Here is a 23274-nt window from a genome sequence, read left to right as displayed (position 1 = left end):
AAAATGTTTTCTGGGCTACTCAGCTAAATTAGACTCCAGTTTGTTGCCCATTATATCATACTGTTTGAACAAAAGTCCTAATTCAAACAATATCTTGTGCCACTTTACTTGGATTGGCGTCTAACACCTGTCCTTTGTAATCTGAAAGGACTGGCAGTATAAGCATTCATTTCAGTTGATCGTTCAAACCGTGTAGCTTACTGTCACTTCCGGTATAAATCATAGTTTACATGGGGCAGAATAGTTACTTCAACTGCCTTGGTTTCAACCACAGCATCGACACTTGTGAATAGCTTGAACAAACATTTCTTACCTAAGGACAGAAAGCAGTTTAAAGTCTCTCTCAATGGATACTCAGTTGCATTAACAGAATCAGGCGCTGACTGCTGTGACACCTCCCAGCTAACCTTTACACCTGAAATTGTAATTAAAAACCTCATACACTACAGTTTGTAAAGGCCTTCAGTACATATGAAAGAAAGGTGTTACCTTTTGTGCTACATTTCTGTGGAGTTGGTACTGTTCCTCACCAAATGCAGGAACTAGTTAGTAAAGCACATGTTGTGATAATGTTGGGATATTTGCAGGGCGATGACAAAAGAGCAGAGGAGCAGGACTAATTGGATATATCTTTCAATAGCTGGCAGATGCATGATCGGTCAAATGGCCTTCTTCCGTGCAGTAGGATTTTATGATTCTATGAGATAATTAGAACTGTAGCGTACAATTTATAGAGATTATGCTAAGACCAATGCAATGATCAGACCACACTTGAAGGAAAAGGGGAGATCTTCCTGGGTCTGCACCCAGGCATACTGGATTTTTTTAAAAATTCATTCATGGGATGTGGGCTTCACTGGCTAGGCCAGCATTTATTACCCATACCTAATTGCCCTTGAGAAGGTGGTGGTGAGCTGCCTTCTTGAACCACTGCCGTCCATGTGGGGTAGGTACACCCACAGTGCTGTTAGGAAGGGAGTTCCAGGATTTTGACCCAGCGACAGTGAAGGAACGGCGATATAGTTCCAAGTCAAGATGGTGTGTGACTTGGAGGGGAACTTGAAGGTGGTGGTGTTCCCATGCATTTGCTGCCCTTGTCCTTCTAGGTGGTAGAGGTCCTGGGTTTGGAAGGTGCTGTCTAAGGAGCCTTGGTGCATTGCTGCAGTGCATCTTGTAGATGGTACACACTGCTGCCACTGTGCATCGGTGGTGGAGGGAGTGAATGTTTGTGGATGGGGTGCCAATCAAGCGGGCTGCTTTGTCCTGGATGGTGTCGAGCTGCTTGAGCGTTGATGGAGCTGCACACATCCAGGCAAGTGTAGAGTATTCCACCACGCTCCTGACTTGTGCCTTGTAGATGGTGGACAGGCTTTGGGGAGTCAGGAGGTGAGTTACTCGCCTCAGGATTCCTAGCCTCTGACCTCCCCTTGTAGCCACGGTATTTATATGGCTACTCCAGTTTAGTTTCTGGTCAATGGTAGCCCCTAGGATGTTGATAGTGGGGGATTCAGCGATGGTAATGCCGTTAAATGTCAAGGGGAGATGGTTAGATTCTCTCTTGTTGGAGATGGTCATTGCCTGGCACTTGTGTGGCGCGAATGTTACTTGCCACTTATCAGCCCAAGCCTGGATATTGTCTGCATTTCTGCACGGACTGCTTCAGTATCTGAGGAGTCACGAATGGTGCTGAACATTGTGCAATCATTTGCGAACATCCCCACTTCTGACCTTATGATTGAAGGAAGGTCATTGATGAAGCAGCTGAAGATGGTTGGGCCTAGGACACTACCCTGAGGAACTCCTGCAGTGATGTCCAGGAGCTCAGATGATTGACCTCCAACAACCACAACCATCTTCCTTTGTGCTAGGTATGACTCCAGCCAGCAGAGGGTTTTCCCCCTGATTCACATTGACCTCAATTTTGCTAGGGCTCCTTGATGCCATACTCGGTCAAATGCTGCCTTGATGTCAAGGGCAGTCACTCTCACCTCACCTCTTGAGTTCAGCTCTTTTGTCCATGTTTGAACCAAGGCTGTAATGAGGTCAGGAGCTGAGTGGCCCTGGCAGAACCCAAACTGAGCGTCACTGAGCAGGTTATTGCTAAGCAAGTGCCGCTTGATGGCACTGTCGATGACACCTTCCATCACTTTACTGATGATTGAGAGTAGGCTGATTGGGCCGTAATTGGCCGGGTTAGACTTGTCCTGCTTTTGGTGTACAGGACATACCTGGGCAATTTTCCACATTGCAGGGTAGATGCCAGTGTTGTAGCTGAACTGGAACAGCTTGGCTAGGGGCGCGGCAAGTTCTGGAGCACAGGTCTTCACTACGATTGCCGGAATAGTGTCAGGGCCCATAGCTTTTGCAGTATTCAGTGCCTTCAGTCGTTTCTTGATATCACGCGGACTGAATCGAATTGGCTGAAGTCTGGCATCTGTGATGCTGGGGACTTCAGGAAGAGGCCGAGATGGATCATCAACTCGGCACTTCTGGCTCAAGATTGTTGCAAATGTTTCAGCCTTTTCTATCCCATTTAGCACGGTGATGTTGCCACACAACACGATGGACGGTACCCTCAATGTGAAGGCGGGACTTCATCTCCACAAGGACTATATGATGGTGACTCCTACCTATACTGTCATGGACAGATGCATCTGCGGCAGGCAGATTTATGAGGACGAGGTCTTTTCCCTCTTGTTGGTTCCCTCACCACCTGCCGCATACCCAGTCTAGCAGCTATGTCCCTTACAATTCAGCCAGCTCAGTCAGTAGTGGTGCTACCGACCCACTCTTGGTGATGGACCGTGAAGTCCCCGCCCAGAGTACATTCTGCGCCCTTGCCACCCTCAGTGCTTCCTCCAAGTGGTGTTCAACATGGAGGAGTACTGACTCATCAGCTGAGGGAGGGCGGTAGGTGGTAATCAGCAGGAGGTTTCCTTGTCCATGTTTGATCTGATACCATGAGACTTCATGGGGTCCAGAGTCAATGTTGAGGACTCCCAGGGCAACTCCCTCCCGACTGTATACCACTGAACCGCCCGCCACCTCTGCTGGGTCTGTCCTGCCTGTGGGACAAGACATACCCAGGGATGGTGATGGTGGTGTCTGGGACATTGTCTGTCAGGTATGATTCCGTGAGTATGACTATGTCAGGCTGTTGCTTGACTAGTCTGTGGGACAGCTCTCCCAACTTTGGCACAAGCCCCCAGATGTTAGTGAGGATGACTTTGCAAGGTCAACAGGGCTCGGTTTGCCATTGTCGTTTCCGGTGCCTAGGTCGATGCCGGGTGGTCCGTCCAGTTTCATTCCTTTTTATTGACTTGGTAGCGGTTAGATACAACTGAGTGGCTTGCTAGGCCATTTCAGAGGGCATGTAAGAGTGAACCACATTGCGTTGGTCTGGAATCACAACTAGGCCAGACCAGGTAAGGATAGCAGATTTCCTTCCATAAAGGACATTCGTGAACCAGATGGGTTTTTACAACAATCGACAATGGTTTCATGGCCATCATTAGACTAGCTTTTAATTCTAGATTTATTAATTGAATTCTAGTTCCACCTTCTACTGTGGTGGGATTCTAACCCATGTTCCCAGAGCAATATCCTGGGTCTCTGGGTTTCTAGTCCAGTGACAATATCACTACGGCACTGCCTCCCTGGATCACCTGGGACACAGTGAAATTTGGAAAATTGGAACATTTGCCTGTAAAATAATCCAGTACGTTTGGCTGCAGCCCTACGAACATCCTTTGATATGTTCAGTTTTGTTCAGGACACCATTATGGAGATGTGCATGCATTAGTCAGGGTACAGAGAGCAGCAGTAAACGATATTCCAAGTGCAAAGGAAGTTTGAGGAAAGATTAAACAGTTTTAAGCTCTACAGAGAATGATAAAGGGGAACCTCTTTGAGCTTTATAAAATATTAAATGGTTAATCTCAAAATATTATTTCAAATTATGTCAGTAGACTTAGTAGTACCTGTGAACACAGTTTAAAATTAATGAAAAGTAAACTTAAATCAAAGAGTTTAAATTTTGGAGGAATCTGACAGGCAGTATAACAGACACAAAGATATGAGGGGCATCCAAAATGCAGATGAACACTAAGCTGGGAAACTAAGGACACTAAAGCATCATGTAATTTGGTCTACATTTTCAGATCTATGAAACAGTTTTCAAGAAAACGTGAACTGAATGCTTTTGGACAAAAGCCAAATCTTTCAAAGCACCTGGAATTTTCTTGGAGTGCAAGATGCCAGTTGGAACCAACGTAAAATGCTTGCATGTTGCGGGCTTTTGGAGAGTGGCCCCCCCCAGCAGCTCTGTCACTTATTTACATTTCGTCCTGTTCATTCTGCACTAGGCAGCAGGTAAGAATGGAGTTGGCAAATCATAATAACAACTTGCAGGACCCGTAAAATAATGGATCTCATCTACCACAAGGATCGAAGTGAGTAGGGTGTTTATTTCTCTGACTGCAGCTGATGGTAGGGGACCTGTATGTTTGTAGATGGCTGCTGTTTTTAAACCTAAAAACCCCTTTAGTCTTTAACTGGCTTCTCCTAAGTGATCTTCTCTGGACAACCAGTGTCACTTGTCCCTCTGCTCTGCTTACAGCGAGGTTGTGAAATCAGTCTTTGAACCAATATCCTCCTTCAAAATAAAACATGATTATCTATTAATCTCACTAGGTTACTAGAATAAAATTGTTATTTTAATCGTGGCCGTAAATCATGTATCATTGCCTGCAGCTGAGTTCAATTCAAACTCAACCCACTTGTCATGAGGAAAGTAAAAAGATAGTATTACTCCCTTCATTTTACAAAATGCAGTCTTTGTGGCTGAATGTCAGAAATAAAATAACAGAATAAGTGTGGTATGTGCTGTTTGAGGAAGAAAAGTGCCAAGAGATCTGAACCTTTTAACTCATTGGGGAATTGATGAATTAGAGCGCTACAGTATCTATTTAAAGTGAGCAACACAATCAGCACTAATTCCTGAACACTGCCCAATTGAACACTTGTTTTTCACTTTTCAGTTATGTGTATGTCAATATTTAAGCTTTAAATTTGGTTATTATAATTATAATGAGTTAATAAATGTTGGGGCTTTTCTGCCTATGGAGGAACAGCCAAATACCACTGCTCCTCCACTAGCAGCTGACCTATCATGTTTATATTGCAACGCTACTACTGCATTGTAATATCAACAAGTATTCATTGCAGTGCAGTCTTCATATTTACCTGTTCAGAAGGGAAAAAAATTAATCTAGGGCTTTACTTAGCTGAATTATCTAATTTTAGCAACAATGCAAATATGAGCATAAAATTGGGATACCCTTTCTAATTACAAGTGGGGGATTGCAATTTAAGCCCCAAGAACTGGTGGGTTAGGGGAAGGTGGGGATTGTGATCACAACCTGACCCGAACATGCCCATTTCCGGGTTTATCAGCGGCGCAGTTGGATGCTTCTGAGTAACTTACTGAGCAAAATTGGGGCTTTAATTATTTTTTTTTTGTATTCATTCATGGGATGTGAGCGTCACTGGCTAGGCCAGCATTTTTTGCCCATCCCTAATTGCCCTTGAGAAGGTGGTGGTGAGCTGCCTTCTTCAACCGCTGCAGTCCATGTGGGTGGATAGTTATTGATGTAATTAGTGTCCTGAGTAGATGTTAATGAGATGTTGTTAAATTGGATTTAACTTAGTTTTACATTTAACATCTCCAGGCCAGGTTTCCTGTGGCTCAGGAAATTGACCAATGAGACAGAGGCAAGATTGCACCATAGTTCAGGTGGGGATATAAACTTGTGATTTCCCCGCCTGAATAAAACCTCAATGATTATATCTGGTGTCTCGGTTCCCTCTGGCAAACATTTGGCAGAGAGTTCTTATCTGGATACAGCTTTTCTCAAATTGCGCGGCTTTCAAACTGACAAGATCAGTGTTGGATCCCATTAGTTACACAAAGAGAGACGAAGTCCGACTGTAGCTTTAAGAAACTTTATTGCAGTACTTCTTGGTTACATCATCAGCAAAGCAAACAACAACAACACCTGGGCTCTTCTCTCCTCTCCTGCCCTCTCCTGCCTGAGCAGGGAAATCAAGCCTTTTCTTACAGTTCTTCATACACATCAGTGACACCCCCTTTATGTTCCCAATTGGTTTACAAACTTTGCAGTTTCTTGGTGTCAGGGCCTGATTGGGGTACTGCCTTGTCACCCTCTCCTCAAGCAGTTTCTTATTCCCCTATCTCCTTGGAACGTTGGGCTGATTGTTGTACAATAGGCTACTCTTCGGCAGGCTGCAGCCGTCCTGTTAGTTTTTAGCTTGTTAGTCTATTTCTACTGATAAGCTGTCTGTGTAGCCCTGAAGCTATGAAGTTATTTCTGATAAGCTGTCTGTGCAGCTCTGAGGTTAGTTTGATAGTAATACATAATTGATTAATTATTTCATCTTAAATGTCCCCATATTATTCTGTTCTCGAAAATTCTGTTCCCACAGTCCCCCCTTTGATTCTTCAAAACACTTTTAAGAATCATTCCCTTGATCCCACCTAGGTGCCTTTAATGGTCTCTACTTGTTTAGAAACAGCCTTCAACACCTGGAGGAGTCACATTCAATACGTTGCCTGCTTGTGCCACAGGAGGGGCCTGCGGTAACTCTGTAAAATCATAAGTTTTGTAGGGGCTTCAGTTACTTGTTTACAACAGCACTTAATAAGCAAAAACATCAAATACAGAATTACAACTATAACTAGAAATAAGACCAAACCCTGTACCACTGAAGTCCCTATCGAGCCCAGCCAACTGATCGCCCAACCCCATAAGGTGGAAGCTGGGGGTTGCTTTAGCTTTTCCATCTCCTTTCAGATGTGTGCTGCCAGATCGGTAATTTCTTCGGAACTATCTGGAATGTAGGTACAGCACTCGGGTCCTATCGGGGCACATGTACCCTCCTTTTCTGCTAGGACAAAATCTAAGGCCATTCGGTTCTGGAGTGCTGCGGTGCGGATAGCTACTATTTCTGCATTTATTTTATCAAGGGCTTCGGCAGTGTCATTGGCCACTTTTTCTAGGACAGAAGCCATATTGATAGATTCCCTGGCTATTTTTCCTGTCCCGTACCATGGGAACATGACCGAGAAAAATCTCTCAGTCTCAGTGATAGCTCGTCTCCTTCTTCGTCCCTGAGGTGGCTTATACAGGGAGGTCAAATGATGGATATAAGGTGTAACATAACCTAAGTAACATGATCCTGTCCAGAATTTCGGTAACCAGGGATAGGCTTTGTTGCCGCAAATAAAATAAGTACTGTTGTAGGCAATGGGGTTTCTAGCTGTTTTGGGGTCCACCCGCCAGGTGGCATCCCGATCCTTTAGTTCCTCAAGGTCCCGCAGGAGAATAGATTTAGCGCCTGGAGTCACATTGAAATAGTGGGAGCGATTACTTCGTCCCACTTCTCGTCCACCCTTTTGGTCTCTAACCAGGCATATGAATCCCTGTGGTCTTCCCACGCCTGAGGTGTTAGTAAAGACCAAGAACGGAGGTTCTTGGGTCCGATTGTAATGGGGCCGGTACCACCCCATGAAGGCTCGTCTGCATGGCTCGAAGCTTGACTCCCATATCCCTGTTCAGCTGAGCGCTTCTGTCAATTAACTCTGAGTATTTTACTCTTACCGCGTCCCATTCCGGTAGAGTGGCCTTCAGTATTTTAGATAGTTATGGCTTTAGTCCATCAACATATGTGGATTATAAGGGTCCAAAACTGGTGTCATCCAGATCCTCTGGAGTAGGGTCTACTATCCCTGAGTATTCCACCCAGGTGGACCTGAACCTCTCTTCATACTCCCGCACGTCCTCGGAGTTCTTCTGCTGACAGGCTGCAACTTTGCCCCAGTCCGTTTTTACAGGACAAAACTCTCGCAACCACGTGTTAATCGCAATCCATCCGGCGTCAAGTAGCTGTCCATCTGCACCCAAAGCAATTTGGAGCTCTCTCGTTAGCTTTCGGCTCGCTCGCCCGGCCACCATTACGGCTAGAATCTGTACCCCGTCCCATGGGTGGAGATTGTAAATTCCCTTCAATCGTTCCAGCTGCTCCCACGTTTTTAGACCCCCTTTCTTTGGGTCGGGCAATCTTGTGGACCACTTGTCGATTTTCTCAGGGGAAGCCGGAACGTGTGTCCAGTACGCGTTGTGCTCGGCCGTGGTGACCTCGCTACCGTTTACAGTCTTCTTTTCCGTCTTGACCTTAACTGTTTCTGTTTAAGGGGAGCTTGTCGCGGAAACGGTAACCCATCATCATTGTTACTTTCTTCACTGGAAGACTCGGCTAGACCTGCTTCACGCAGTTGCATCTTCCGTTGTTCCGTTTGTAACGACTTCAAACTCGGATACAAGTTAGTTGGAGGTGGTCAGCGGGGTTCGCTGAGCTGTCCCGGTTCCTTCGGTTGGGTCGTCTGCTGGTCTTGTAGTTGTTTTTTAAGCTCTTTAATTTCAATCTGTAGCCTTTCCTTTTCAAATTGTTTTTCAATTTCTAACTGTTCCAGTTTAATTTTTTCCTTTTTCAGTTGTTCGCAGACTGCCTTCAATTGATCCTTTGCACTCATTAGGTCGCGATTACATTGGGCTTGTCGCATAATCTCATTGCACTGCCGAATCTGGCCCATTACGGCTAGGGACCATTAGGTCCGTTCTTTATCCTTTAAATGGGTTGTTTTTCCCCAGACTCTCTTTATATCTTCCAGGGACCACGGTCGCGTGGAGGTGCCATATTTTTGCCCAATTTCTGTGTACGCTTTAGCCAGATTAAACTGTTGCTCTACATATTCTTTCAACTGCCGAAGTATTTCATCTTCGGGAACGTCAGGTGGGGCCTGCCCACCTTTGACGGTAGTTGGTAACTGTCGGTTGACTTCGTCTGTCATTTTATCCATTCAGGTAGGGAAGTAGGTCTCGAGCGGTCAGGCTTTTCGCCAAGTAGGCATTTCGTCAAATACCGCCAAGTTAGACGTCTAGAAAGGGGGTCTCGAGCCGCACAAGAAAGGGTATTTCCGTCAAATACCGGCAAGTTCGGGATCGCTGACAGGGAACTGAAATTTAGACAACGACCAAGGACTTTTAACATAAAGAGGAGTCCTTACCTCTGGGGCGCCGATATTGGTCCGATGTCTGTGGCTTCGGTCTTTATCCTCCAGCGATCCCGCCGACTACGCCAAGTTGTTGGATCCCATTAGTTACACAAAGAGAGACAAAGTCCGAATGTAGCTTTAAGAAACTTTATTGCAGTACATCTTGGTTACATCATCAGCAAAGCAAACAACAACAACACCTGGGCTCTTCTCTCCTCTCCTGCCCTCTCCTGCCTGAGCAGGGAAATCAAGCCTTTCTTATAGTTCTTCATACACATCAGTGACACCCCCTTTATGTTCCCAATTGGTTTTACAAACTTTGCAGTTTCTTGGTGTCAGGGCCTGATTGGGGTACTGCCTTGTCACCCTCTCCTCAAGCAGTTTCTAATTCCCCTATCTCCTTGGAACGTTGGGCTGATTGTTGTACAATAGGCTACTCTTCGGCAGGCTGCAGCCGTCCTGTTAGTTTTTAGCTTGTTCGTCTATTTCTACTGATCATCTGTCTGTGTAGCCCTGAAGCTATGAAGTTATTTCTGATAAGCTGCCTGTGCAGCTCCGAGGTTAGTTTGTTAATAATACATGATTGATTAATTATTTCATCTTAAATGTCCCCATATTATTCTGTTCTCGAAAATTCTGTTCCCACAATCAGGATGAGAGGTGTGTTGGATGTGTTTGACTGCACTTCAGAAGAGGAAGACCATCACCATCCATGACACAAATGACGCGCTGCGGTAGGATCAGCACCTCCACAGTTGGGAGGGTGCAAAGTGGGGAGGTGCATCAGGAGAGAGGTGGACAGGAGGGAGGTGCATCAGGAGAGGAGGTGAACAGCAGGAGGTGTATAGGAGTGAAGATTCAGGGCGGTGCCGAGGAGGGAGGTAGTTATGCAGGAGGTGCATAGAATCACAGAATGGTTACAGCACAGAAAGAGGCCATTTGGCTTGTTTTGTCCGTTCTTGCTCTCTGCAAGAGCAACTCACCTAATCCCACTCCCATGCCTGTTCCCCATAGCCCTGCAAGTTTTTACTCTTCAGATACTTATCCAATTCTCTTTTGAAGGCCTTGATTGAACATGCCTCCACCACATCCTCAAAGAGAGGTGGGCTGGAGGAGTTTGACATCAGGAAGGTACACAGGTAGATGGGGGGAGGTGCATGGAGGAAGGTGGTCTGGAGAGAGATGCACAAGAGGGATGTGGACAGAATAGAGATGGACGGGAGGGGTTTGACACCAGGGAGTTGCACAAGCGGGAGGTGCACAGGCAGATGGAAGGAGGTGCACAGGTGTGATGCCAAAGTCACAGGAGGCTCTATCCATGTCACAGGGATTACAGATGGATGCCTCTTGGCCTCTTGGAAAAACAGTGCTTCTGCAGGCTGAGATTTTCACATCAGATGGTGGGAATAGCTCTTGGAAGAAGGAGAATTCTACCTGCAGGGGCTGGTGGATATGCATTAGCAAGACTGTGAAAGTTAGCGATGCCTTATGGTCACTTCCAGAGCACTATTGAGGATCCCACAGTCTGCTGCACTTGAATGCACAAGGAAAGTGAAGGATGGAATGTTTGCCAGGGCTTGGAGTCATATAAACCTTCCCTGTGATGACAACAGCCATAAAGAGTCAGAGAGTCCAAGCGTCATGGAGTTATTACAACACAGAAGGAGGCAATTCGGCCCATCTTGTTCATGCCAACTCCCTATAGAGAAATCCAGTCAGTCCCATTCTATCCCCGTAGCCCTGCAAATTTATTTCCCTGAAGTGCCCATCCAAGCTCCTTTTGAAATCATTCATCGCCTCTGCTACGACCACCCTCGTAGGCAGCGAGTTCCAGGTTATTTCCACTTGCTACATAAAAAAGTTCTTCCTCACTCCCCCTGCCCCCACCTCTTGCCCAAAATCTTAAATCTGTGTCCCTTAGTCCTTGTGCCAGCAACTAATGGGAACAGCTTTTCTTTGTCCACATTATCGAAACCTGTCATAATCTTGTACATCTTTATCAAATCTTGGGTCAATCTCCTATAATCCAAGGAGGAAAAACCCCAACTTCTCCAACCTAACCTTGTGGCTAAAATCCCCCATCCTTGGAACCATTCTGGTAAATCTGCTCTGCACCCTCTCAAGGACCTTCCCATCCTTCCTAAAGTGTGGTGACCCGAACTGGATGCAATACTCCAGCTGGGGCCTAACCCTAGGTTTATAAAGGTTCGACATAACTTCCCTGCTTTTACACTCAACACCTCTCATTATGCAGCCCAAGATCCTATATGTCTTGCTAACTGCTCTCACAATATGTTCTTCCACCTTCAAAAACTTCTGCACATGCACCCCAGGTCCCTCTGTCCCTTCTCACTCTTTAGTGCCAATAATTCTATATTGCCTCCTATCCCTTCTGCCAAAATGCATCACCTCCCACATCTCTGTGTTAAATTCCATCTGCCACTTTTCTGCCCATTCTGCTCGCCTATCAATATCCTGTTGTAGTCCATTTGTATCATCCTCACCATTTGCCACACCTCCAAGTTTTTTGTATTCATTCATGGGATGTGGGCATCATTGGCTAGGCTCCATTTACTGCCCATCCCTAATTGCCCTTGAGAAGGTGGTGGTGAGCTGCCTTCTTGAACCGCTCCGGTCCTTGACTGTAGGTACACCTACAGTGCTGTTAGGAAGGGAGTTCCAGGATTTTGACCCAGCGACAGTGAAGGAACGGCGATATAGTTCCTGGTCAGGATGGTGTGTGGTTTGGAGGGGAAGTTGCAGGTGACGGTGTTCCTGTGCATCTGCTGCCCTTGTCCTTCTAGATGGTAGAGGCCGAGGATTTTGAAGATGCTATCGAAGGAGCCTTGGTATGTTGCTGCAGTGCATCTTGTAGATGGTACACACTGCTACCACTGTGCGTCGGTGGTAGAGGGAGTGAATGTTTGTAGATGGGGTGCCAATCAAGTGGGCTGCTTTATCCTGGACAGTGTCGAGCTTCTTGAATGTTGTTGGAGCTGCACCCATCCAGGCAAGTGGAAAGTATTCCATCACACTCCTGACTTGTGCCTTGTAGATTATGAACAGGCTTTGGGGAGTCAGGAGGTTACTCACGACAAAGTTCCCAGCCTCCGACCTGCTCTTGTAGCCACAACATCTATGTGGTTGGTCCAATTCAGTTTCTGGTCAATGGTGGCTTGCAGGATGTTGGTAGTGGGGGACTCAGCGAAGGTATTGCCTTTGAACCTCAGTGTTACACCTGCAGGTAAGTCATGTGACCATATCTTTGTTTGAAACTACAGTTCCTGGAGCGTTGTTTGAATTTCAGAGTCTTTCAGACATACTCAATGCGGTGGGGTGGGGGGTGGGGGGGGGGGGGGGGTGGTGCGGGGTGAGTGGGTGGAGATTGGCTCTTTCAAAGTAAAGGGTTGTCAACATCTATTGATTACCACAATTGACAAAACCAATCTCTCTGGTAGAATCAGGGAGCACCCCCATTGTTCCAAATAGACTGGGGTAATTTACTTCTGTCTCTCAGCCAGCCTTTGTCTTCTTCAGATGCAAATGTGTGCGGCCATTTTTTTAGCTGTTCAGTTCTGCTCTTTTTAAAAAGTTATTTGTAGTGGCTAGTAAAAAGTTTCAGGCAGCATTCCATATGATAAAATTAATAGTTCCATTTGGCATGTGTGATTTCCATCACAAAAGCTTTCTTAAAATCTATATAGACAACATTCATTGCATTCCCTTCATCAACCTTCTCTGTTACTTCATCAAAGTTTCAATTAGTTTAGTCAAGCATGATTAGCCTTTTACAAATCTGTGCTGTCTCTTAATTAACTCAAATCTCTCCATGTGCCTGTTCATTTATTCCCATGATTATTGTTTCTACCACTGATGTTTAACTAACAGGCCTGTAGTTACTGGGACTGCACTTACACCCTTTCTGGAATAAGGGTGTCATATTTGCCACTCTCCAATCCTCTGCCACCTCCTCATATCTAGAGAAGACTGAAAGGTTATGGCAAGCCTTTCCGCTATCTCCACTTTCACTTCCTGAATGTGCAGTTGGATTTGCCTCTCTTGCTGAATTCCCACAGGTACAGGCTGCCATAGATTGCACATATGTGGCAATCCAAGCACCACCACAGCAACAGGAATTTTTATAGATCACGAGGGATATTTGTCCATCAGTGCACAGCTGTGTGCAACACAAGAATAAGTTCATGTAATAAAAACAGAAAATGCTAGAAATACTCAACAGATCTGGCAGCATCTGTGGAGAGAGAAACAGAGTAAGCATTTAAGGGCTGTCACCTTTCATGAACTGGGAAATGTTAGAAACGTAATAGGGTTTGAGCAAGTGAAAGGGGGGAGGGTGGGAAAAAGAAATTGGTGCTCCTAATTTCCACCCTTGCTCTTGCCTTCACACACCCATTGCTGACACTTCCCTTCCCTTCCTCAACATCTGTCTCTATTTCTGGGGATAGGCTATAAGCCAGTATTCACTATAAGCCCACTGACTCCCACAGCTACCTTGACTACACTTCCTCACAGCCTGCTTCCTGTAAGGTCAGTGTTCCAATGAAGCTCAATACAAAATTGATAAACAGCACCTTACCTTTTGACCGGGCACTTCTGACTCAACATTGAGAGATACAGCACTGAAACAGGCCCTTCGGCCCACTGGGTCTGTGTCTACCATCAACCACCCATTTATACTAACTCTACATTAATCCCTTATTCCCTACCACATTCCCACCTTCCTTCAATTCTCCTACCACCTACCTACACTAGGGGCAATTTACAATGGCCAATTTATCTATCAACCCACAAGTCTTTGGCTGTGGGAGGAAACCAGAGCACCTGGCAGAAACACACGCAGTCACAGGCAGAACTTGCAAACTCAGCACAGGAGTACCCAGAATCAAACCCAGGTTGCTGGAGCTATAAGGCTGCGGTGCTAACAACTGCGCCACCCTATTGAGTTCAATAATATTAGATCATAACCTCTGCCCCCATTTTGTTTCCTTTTTCTTTGCTGGTTTGGCTTTTTTCTCTTTTGTTTCCCTTTTTTTTCCCCTTTTCTATACTTTTGGACAGCAGCTGGTCTTGATTCTGCCTTTGACACCTCTTCTGGACGCATCTTTTGTTTCTTTACTTGTCGCATCACAACTCCCTTTGGCATTGCATCTTGAATGCTTGTCATTTAATCTCTCCTGCCCTCCACCCTATCATAGACCTTCCCTGGTGTTCTTTTTCCCACCCTCCCCCCTTTCACTTACTCAAAGCCTATTACATTTCTAACTTTTCCCAGTTCTAATGAAAGGTCTCAGAGCTGAAATGTTAACTCTGTTTCTCTCTCCACAGATACTGCCAGACTTGCTGAGAATTTCCAACACTTTCTGTTTTTATTTCAGATTTCCAGCATCTGCGGTATTTTGTTTTTGTAAGATGTTCATTAGGTGTGCACCAGACTCCGGGAAGATGTAGGAAGTCTTCACACTAAGGCCTCATGACTTTTTTGTTCTAAAAAGCAGACTTATGGGCTGGCCCATCGGAGACAAGGGAGCCTTCCTTCAAACTTGGCTCATAACCACCTGTGAGGAAATTCATCAATGAGGTGCAGGAATTCTAAAACAAAAACAAGGTGCTTCATGGAGCAAGCTACCAGATTGTTGAAGATGCATTTCAGATGCCTAGGTCTGGAGACAGCTTCATTACTCACAAGTGAGGGTGTCTAGAATGATGGTAGTGTGCTACATACTGCACAACATTGTGCAGCAGAGAGTTGCAGATTGAGGAGGATGACTGGGTTGGGTCATCACTCATCTTTGGATGCGGAGACCATGGAGGAGGAGGAGGAGATTTTTAAAATTCTTTCATGGGATGTGGGCGTCACAGGCCAGGATTTAATGCCCATCCCTAATTGCCCTTGAACTGCTAGGCCATTTCAAGGGCATGTAAGAGTCAACCACATTGCTGTGGATCTGGAGTCACATGTAGGCCAGACCAGGTCAGGACAGCAGATTTTCTTCCCTAAAGGACATTAGTGAACAAGATGGGTTCTTACAACAATCGACAATGGTTTCATAGCCATCATTAGACTAGCTTTAAATTCCAGATTTATTAATTGAATTCAAATTCCACCTTCTGCTGTGTTGGGATTCGAACCCATGTCCCCAGAGCAATACCTGGATCTCTGGGTTACTAGTCCAGTGACAATACCAGTACGACACCGCCTCCCCTGGACATGGATGAGGAAGGATGGGCATGGAAGAGGAAGAGAAGTAGGAGGAGGATGAAGATTTGACACCCAATTCTGACCAGCCGCTTACATTGCAACCCGGGATGTCCCAATATCGCCAAGGTTCGCCTAGTGTAAACCATAAATGAAATACTGCGCTGCACACCTGCCACTAGCACCACCCCCTCCACTTACACTAAATAGTCCCTGAACAATTCATTCATCCATTGCACATCTGCCTATTGGATCCCATCATGTATTGATATTCCTCATGAAACATGTGAAAGGATGGGTGAAATTTTATGCTCTTCCTTGACAGTGCGTTCGGAGGCAGGGGGAGTGTAAAATCAGGTGGGATGGTGACAGGGGTGCAAGGGGAGCCCCACTACTATTCTTCCTCCGCGGAAATTTAATCTGGTGCAGGAAGGCCTATGAATGGCCTTCCCGCCTGCCGACAATTGAGGCCCTTAACTGGGTAATTAACCCCTAATTAAGGGCCTCTTCCCGCTGCAGCAGCAATTACCGGTGCAGCAGGCGACCCTGTTGCTGCACGAGAAGCACGACACAAAAACTGTGCAGGCTGCTTCCAGGCTGCGGTGGATGGTGGGGGGGGGGGGGCCTCATTCAAAGGCACTTAGTGCCTGAACGAGGTACCCAGCAATGGGAATGGGGCCCACTGAGGGCCACCGTCCTGCCCTTGCTGCCGACCCCCCGCCCCGCAACCCCATCCCAGGAGACTCCTCCCACCTTGACCTACCTCAAGCCTGGTTCCATCACCGCTCCTCAGTGTCAGGTGGCTGCAGCTGCAGCAACAGCCACAGCCTCTGCAAAGGAGCTGCAGCTGCTGGCCTATGATTGGCCGGCAGCTCAGCAAAGTCAGGACTTCCAGCGGCGGGGTCCTAAATCATATGGAAGGCTCGCCGCTGTCCAGTCAAGTGCCTGATTTGCACCAAATTCAGCGGGCCTTCCATACAAGAAGCAACACGGGGATCTCAGCGTCGGTTTCCCCCAACATCGAGACTCCTGCCACCAGTATATCATTCCACCTGATAAGTTGGCTCTCAGAATACAGTAATGGGCAAGGTGTGGAAGTGGTGCTAATCAATTTTATGTGACATTATTAAAAAAGGAAACTTGACAACGTAACATTTTGGCAACATCCATGTGCATACCCTTGGTGAATTACAATTTTTCAATTATGCTTCCTACTAGAGTCATTGAGATATACAGCATAGAAACAGGCCCTTCAGTCCATTGTGTCCGTGCTGGCCATCAAGCACCTATCTATTCTAATCCCATTTTCCAGCATTTGGCCTTGTATGCTATGTCGTTTCAAGTGCTCATCTAAATACTCCTTAAATGTTGTGAGGGTTCCTGCCTCTACCACCCCTTCAGGCAGTTTGTTCCAGATACCAACCACCCTCTGGGTGAAATTTTATTTCCTCAAATCCCCTCTAAACCGCCTGCCCCTTACCTTAAATCTATGCCCCCTGGTTATTGACACCTCCACTAAGGGAAAAGGTTTCTTCCTATCTACCCTATCTATGCTGCTCATAATTTTGTATACCTCAATCAGGTCCCCCCTCAGCCTTCTCTGCTCCAAGAAAAACAACCCTAGCCTATCTAGTCTCTCTTCATAGCTGAAATGCTCCAGCCCAGCAACATCCTGGTGAATCTCCTGTGCACCCTCCCCAGAACAATCACATCCTTCCTATAGTGTGGAGACCAGAACTGTACACAGTGCTACAACAGTGGCCTAACTTGCGTTTTATACAGCTGCTTCTATGTGATGTAATTACCGCCTCATCAGTCTACTCTCAATCATCAGTAAAGTGATGGAAGGTGTCATCAACAGTGCCATCAAGTGGCACTTGCTTAGCAATAACCTGCTCAGTGATGCTCAGTTTGGGCTCCGCAAGGGCCACTCTGCTCCTGACCTTGGTTCAAACATGGACAAAAGAGCTGAACTCAAGAGGTGAGGTGAGAGTGACTGCCCTTGACATCAAAGCAGCATTTGACCGAGTATGGCATCAAGGAGCCCTAGCAAAACTGAAGCCAATGGGAATCGGGGGGAAACCCTCCGCTGGTTGGAGTCATACCTAGCGCAAAGGAAGATGGTTGTGGTTGTTGGAGGTCAATCATCTGAGCTCCAGGACATCACTGCAGGAGTTCCTCAGGGTAGTGTCCTAGGCCCAACCATCTTCAGCTGCTTCATCAATGACCTTCCTTCAATCATAAGGTCAGAAGTGGGGATGTTCGCTGATGATTGCACAATGTTCAGCACCATTCATGACTCCTCAGATACTGAAGCAGTCCGTGTAGAAATGCAGCAAGACTTGGACAATATCCAGGCTTGGGCTGATAAGTGGCAAGTAACATTTGCGCCACACAAGTGCCAGGCAATGACCATCTCCAACAAGAGAGAATCTAACCATCTCCCCTTGACAGTCAATGGCATTACCATCACTGAAACCCCACTATCAACATCCTAGGGTCTACCATTGACCAGAAACTGAACTGGAGTAGCCATATAAATACCGTGGCTACAAGAGCAGGTCAAAGGCCAGGAATTCTGCGGTGAGTAACTCATCTCCTGACTCCCCAAAGCCTGTCCACCATCTACAAGGCACAAGTCAGGAGTGTGATGGAATACTCTCCACTTGCCTGGATGGGTGCAGCTCCAACAACATTCAAGAAGCTCGACACCATCCAGGACAAAGCAGCCCGCATGATTGGCACCCCATTTCCAAACATTCACTCCCTCCACCACCGATGCACAGTGGTAGCAGTGTGTACCATCTACAAGATGCACTGCAGCAATGCACCAAGTCTCCTTAGACAGCACCTTCCAAACCCGCAACCTCTACCAGCTAGAAGGACAAGGGCAAGTCACACACCATACTGACTAGGAACTATCTCGCCGTTCCTTCACTGTCGCTGGGTCAAAATCCTGGAAATCCCTTCCTAACAGTGGGTGTACCTACCTCACATGGACTGCAGCAGTTCAAGAAGGCAGCTCACCACCACCTTCTCAAGGGCAATTAGGGATGGGGAATAAATGCTGGCCTGGCCAGTGACGCCCACATCCCATGAATGAATAAAAAAAAGTGGCTTCTGCAAAGGCATGCTGCTCAGATCCCTGCATTGCCTGCTGAGTTGCTTTTGACTATGCCCTCTAGGTTTCAGAGCCCCGGAGGGCCTTGCCAGAGATTGCTTCATTGGGTGACAAGACAACATGTCAGGTATTTAAGATAAGGTGCGAGAAGATGAAATGGTTGAGAAGGGAGTGGTCCCTTTTCACTGTTATCCCTTTCCTGGGTCAGTGCAATGTCACTCCTACCACTCCACTAAAATCAGCGATGTATTGCAAGGCCACGGAAACTGTATTTATCATCCTGCTTAAGGCTACAGACATTTCCTGCAATGCCGTGGTCATGATCTGCATGGACTCATTTGGGAGCCATGATTGAAGTTCCATTGAAGCACCCTGTCTCTCCAGGACAGATGTTTCTGCAATTCCCTGCACCACCAACTCACCAACGATTGAGTTAGACTCCTCCATCTCTTCACTATTGTTAAGAGTGTACAAGTAATGTCTGTCAGTGCCTGGCAACATTGCTGATGCACCTCTAACATTCGCCTTCTCAATGAAAGGCCTCGGCGTTCAGCATCTGGGTCCAGCTGAGCAGAGCTTGAAGAAGATTCCACCCCTTGATGTGGACTCTCTACAGCTTGTCCCTGCTTGTGTTGCCTTGTGAGGTGTGAATCACCAGGTGAAAACCCAAGCAACTGCCTAAGTGAACCCACTGAGTATGAGTATATCTGCACTAGTACATGGCTGTATATCCTGTGACTGTGCACCCTCAGAAGGCATGACGTCCTCTGAAGAATCAACCTCAGATGTTCTGTGACATTTTCTGTATGTGTGTAGGCCCCAGAAGATAAGAGATATGATTAAGTCACAGCAATGTCACAAGCTTGATAATCATCATACTCAGTCGACTCATAGGTGAGACATTGATGAAATAGAGTCAGCATATGTGTGTCAGAGATATTTGTAATTCTGTCACCAGCTATCTACAAGTTCCCTGTCTCTCCATCGCTGACTGAGAGACACAGATGTACCACTTATCTCCAGGGCATCCTCCTCCTCTGCATCGGGTGAGCTATTTGTAGCAATCCACCTGCAGTCTTGTTCCACTGCCTTCCGTTTGTGTGCTCTCTTCATCTACAGGGGTCAGAAAACCGATCTGAGTAAAGGTCGAGTATTCACCAGGTGGAGGCAATGCATTCGGTGAGGGTGACTATGAGATCATATCATATTGCATAAGGATTGGGGTGACTTGCAAATGGGAAGTTGATGAAGTGCATAGTAATTGAAGACTGGGTGCTGCAGAATGTTGAGTGACTGTGAGGAGTAATGTGATAGAGATGCCTGTCGAGGCACAGTGAAGGGAACAGGGGAACTTAAATCACAGGATGTAGTTGATTCGGTTAGGTCATTAAACTGCTTCCTGCATTGAATCCATGATCTGGGCTCAATATTCCTGCTGCTCACCTCCACAATTACCTCCAAAGATGCCTTCTTGGTGAGAGCAGCATTTCTTTCTCCCATTGCTGGGGAAAAGTATATCCCTCCTCCTCCTGACTGCACTCAGCAGTAATTTCAGTGAGGTGTCATTAAACCTGGATGTTACCTTGTTCTATGTCCATCATCCATCTTAAACATCCCAATTTCCACCTGTGCACTGTCCCTTTAAATAAAGCTGAGATTGTGTCATGTGGGTGCATGTCATGCCTGTTGCATGGTTGGGAGATGCAATACCCAGAAGTCAAAATGAATTGCTATAGTTGAGTTTAGATCACCGATTCTGACCCACTGATTTGAATTTGGGGCTTTACCTGTGCAATTCCAACCCCCCCTACCTGTCCCCCAGGTGGAAGCTGCCTTCAGATGAATATGAGGGTCACTATTTCTTTGTTAAAATTGGTAAAGACTGGAAAATAAGTCTCGTATCTTCTGTTCACCATGTTCAATCATCATTTATGGAAAAATAATAGAAAGCTACAGGGGCATGCAATGAATATAATGTGTCAGGCAAGCCCCCCACCTGCCAAGAATGAGGAAAATTAATTTTGCCACATGAACATTGAATTTAAACTGTTGTTGGTGAAGAAAGAACTTGCTTTAAAAAACAGTTGGAGACTTTGGCTGGAGAAAGACTTTAGCATATCACCAGACAGTACTTCAAAGGACAAAGGAGCTATTTCCTGCTCCAATTTAATCTACAATGGACTTTTGATTACCAGACATTGAAGATCGGCGCAGGCTTGGAGGGCCGAATGGTCTGTTCCTGTGCTGTACTGTTCTTTGTTCTTTGTTCATTCCAGGTTAACTACTAAGATGGCTGAATACATAAACAGACATGGTTAGACCAGTTTAGTCACATGACTAACTGACTGTTGGAGTTTTTTGAATTTGAACTGGCCACGGGGTTAAAACTCAGAAGATTTTGCTCCTGGACTGGAAAAGACCTTTCTCCTGTCTGCTCTCATCTCACTCTCACCAGCTTTGGAAACCATTGAAGATATATGAACCCCAAGAGAGAAAAGTCTCCTATAGTGAACAAGGTTTAAGAAGAATACTGGGCCCCAAAGAAAAGAAAGACTACCTACAATCAAGCACCCTACAGTGAGCTCAAAGTACAGTAAAAAAAAACCCTCTTCAGAGATTGCCTCAAACCTCTCCATTTTATTTGTCTTCTGCTCTTTTCTGTCCCTCTCTGTATGTGCGTATTGCATGTGCATGCTAGCATGGGCGCCTCGTATATCCGTAGGCATTAACCGAATTAGAGTTTAAGTAAGTTTTTAATAAATTTCACTTTTCTTCTTTAAACCTAAGAAAGCCCGGTGTGCTAATTTCTTTGCCTTATAATTGAAAGTGGTGAACAAGGATTCACCAAGGGGCAGCTGAAAACAAAGTGTATTTAAAATTAAACTCTGTTACAATAAGACCAGGTGAAGACAGTAAAAGACCCCTAGACATCTTTCTCACCTGGTTGTAACAAATAGCATTACTAACAACCTTAGAATTTAATTTAATGCTTGTGATCCTTACTTTTTTCCCACTGTTAAAATCAAGCACAGCCCAACTATTAAGCCACTAACAGAATTATGTGTGTGGCATGCGCGCAGTAATGAAAATAAATTTCACCGTGGATTTTATTTTCAGAAAAAGAACAATTTGCAAGAGCCATGTAGCCTGAAGCAAAGTGTTCTACCTCCATAGAAATTAAATTCAAACCTTGCTGTCTCCTGCTGTTATTTGCCAATGAGGGTTAACAACAACAGACATGATTTAACCAACATTCCCACAGCATTTTGAATGATGATTGAATGCTGCTTAACTGGTGTCATGAGACTGTGAATATGACTGCCTTTCATCATGTGTTGTAAAAAAATAGTTTGTGGCTAATAGAATACAATTCATGGCAATCCCCTGACAGCAATTGAGTGCCTTTGATTTAAGGCAGCTCACTCCAAAGCTGAAATATCATTTGAAGCACTGTTTAAAATGCTATGATATGGTGACTCCACTATTTTTTGGATTTCAACCGCAGGCTATCACTCAATGAGGGATTGCATCACCATCATTAACCCTTCAGTTAAGGTTCATCGCCGACTGCACATTGAAGGGCTGTGCAGGTAAAATCACTGGTTAGAAGAAGCCAGCTTTGTCCCAGAGTTTCTGCTGATGCTTTAATGAGGGCTGCAATTTCATGCTGATCCAAGTGTCGATCCAGACGCCCAACCCCCACCACCCCCCCCACCCCGCCCCCGGAAAACTTGCCACTAGCTGAGCTAACAGTATGCACAGCCCAGTAGCATATCTTCCTGGCTTTCAATGATCTATTTGTCAATTGTATAAATCCCCACCCTAACCATGTATGAGAGATGGAATTTGTCCTTGGTGCAGTCTGGCAAACTGTGATAAGTGGGGCAAAAAGTGCAGGCTGTGCACCCAGACATTTTCATTGAACCGTCTACTGCATGTAAAGACTTGTTGATAATGCAGGGTTCTTGGGAAATCTCACCCATTATCTTCACTTACCAATGCCACATGTGTTTTTAGACAAATGGCAGATTCATGTTAGTCTTGTATAACATATAAGCAGTCACTTGCTGGTTGACATAATTTGCTACATATTGGACGGCAATGGGATAAGTGTAGCTGATAATATTAATCTTGTTGGCACAGTTACAACACCGACAGTTACCTATGCCAGCACAGCTTGTGAACTAACCAGAAGCTGAGTTTTGTATTGAAATTTTCTTTTGTAATCAGGCTTAAAGTAGATCTTGGTTGAAAACTAGTTACATAGGAGGTGTCGAACTTCATGGGATAGATTGAGTGCTGGTGCTTCTTCAGCAGTTCTCCCAGTGATGCAGGCACCAGGTCTTCAAATGGATCTAGAAAAGGTGAAGAAGGGCAAGGATCGGTGGCTCAGAAGAGTTTGGCAGGAGCAGATGACTGACTGGTCCTTGCAGCACCAAGTTGGAGACACCACAGTAAACTCTGTCCTTTAAAACAATGTCCTTAACGTTTTTATAGCTGATTTTTGAGTCTGCACAAAAATGTGTAACTTGAAAGGATTTTTTAAAAAAGGAACAAGATTGAGTTATTTTATTGCAGTCAACAATAATAGCATTTGTTATTAATGCCATCTGGATATAATTATGTACTTTTCAACCACTAATTGAATCTGTCAAGTTATTCAACCCTCACATTTAACTGTTGTTGGAGAAAATACAGCACTATATAGTAAAAAAAATGTGTAAGTTCTCTTTCGACCATAACCTCAAGAGGAGGCTTACTTATTTTGTGGCATGTTCTGTTATTTTGATAACTAAAATATGA

Source organism: Heterodontus francisci, chromosome 5 (genome assembly GCF_036365525.1).
Source record: "Heterodontus francisci isolate sHetFra1 chromosome 5, sHetFra1.hap1, whole genome shotgun sequence".
NCBI lineage: Eukaryota > Metazoa > Chordata > Chondrichthyes > Heterodontiformes > Heterodontidae > Heterodontus > Heterodontus francisci.
Note: the sequence above shows the minus strand (reverse complement) of the source record.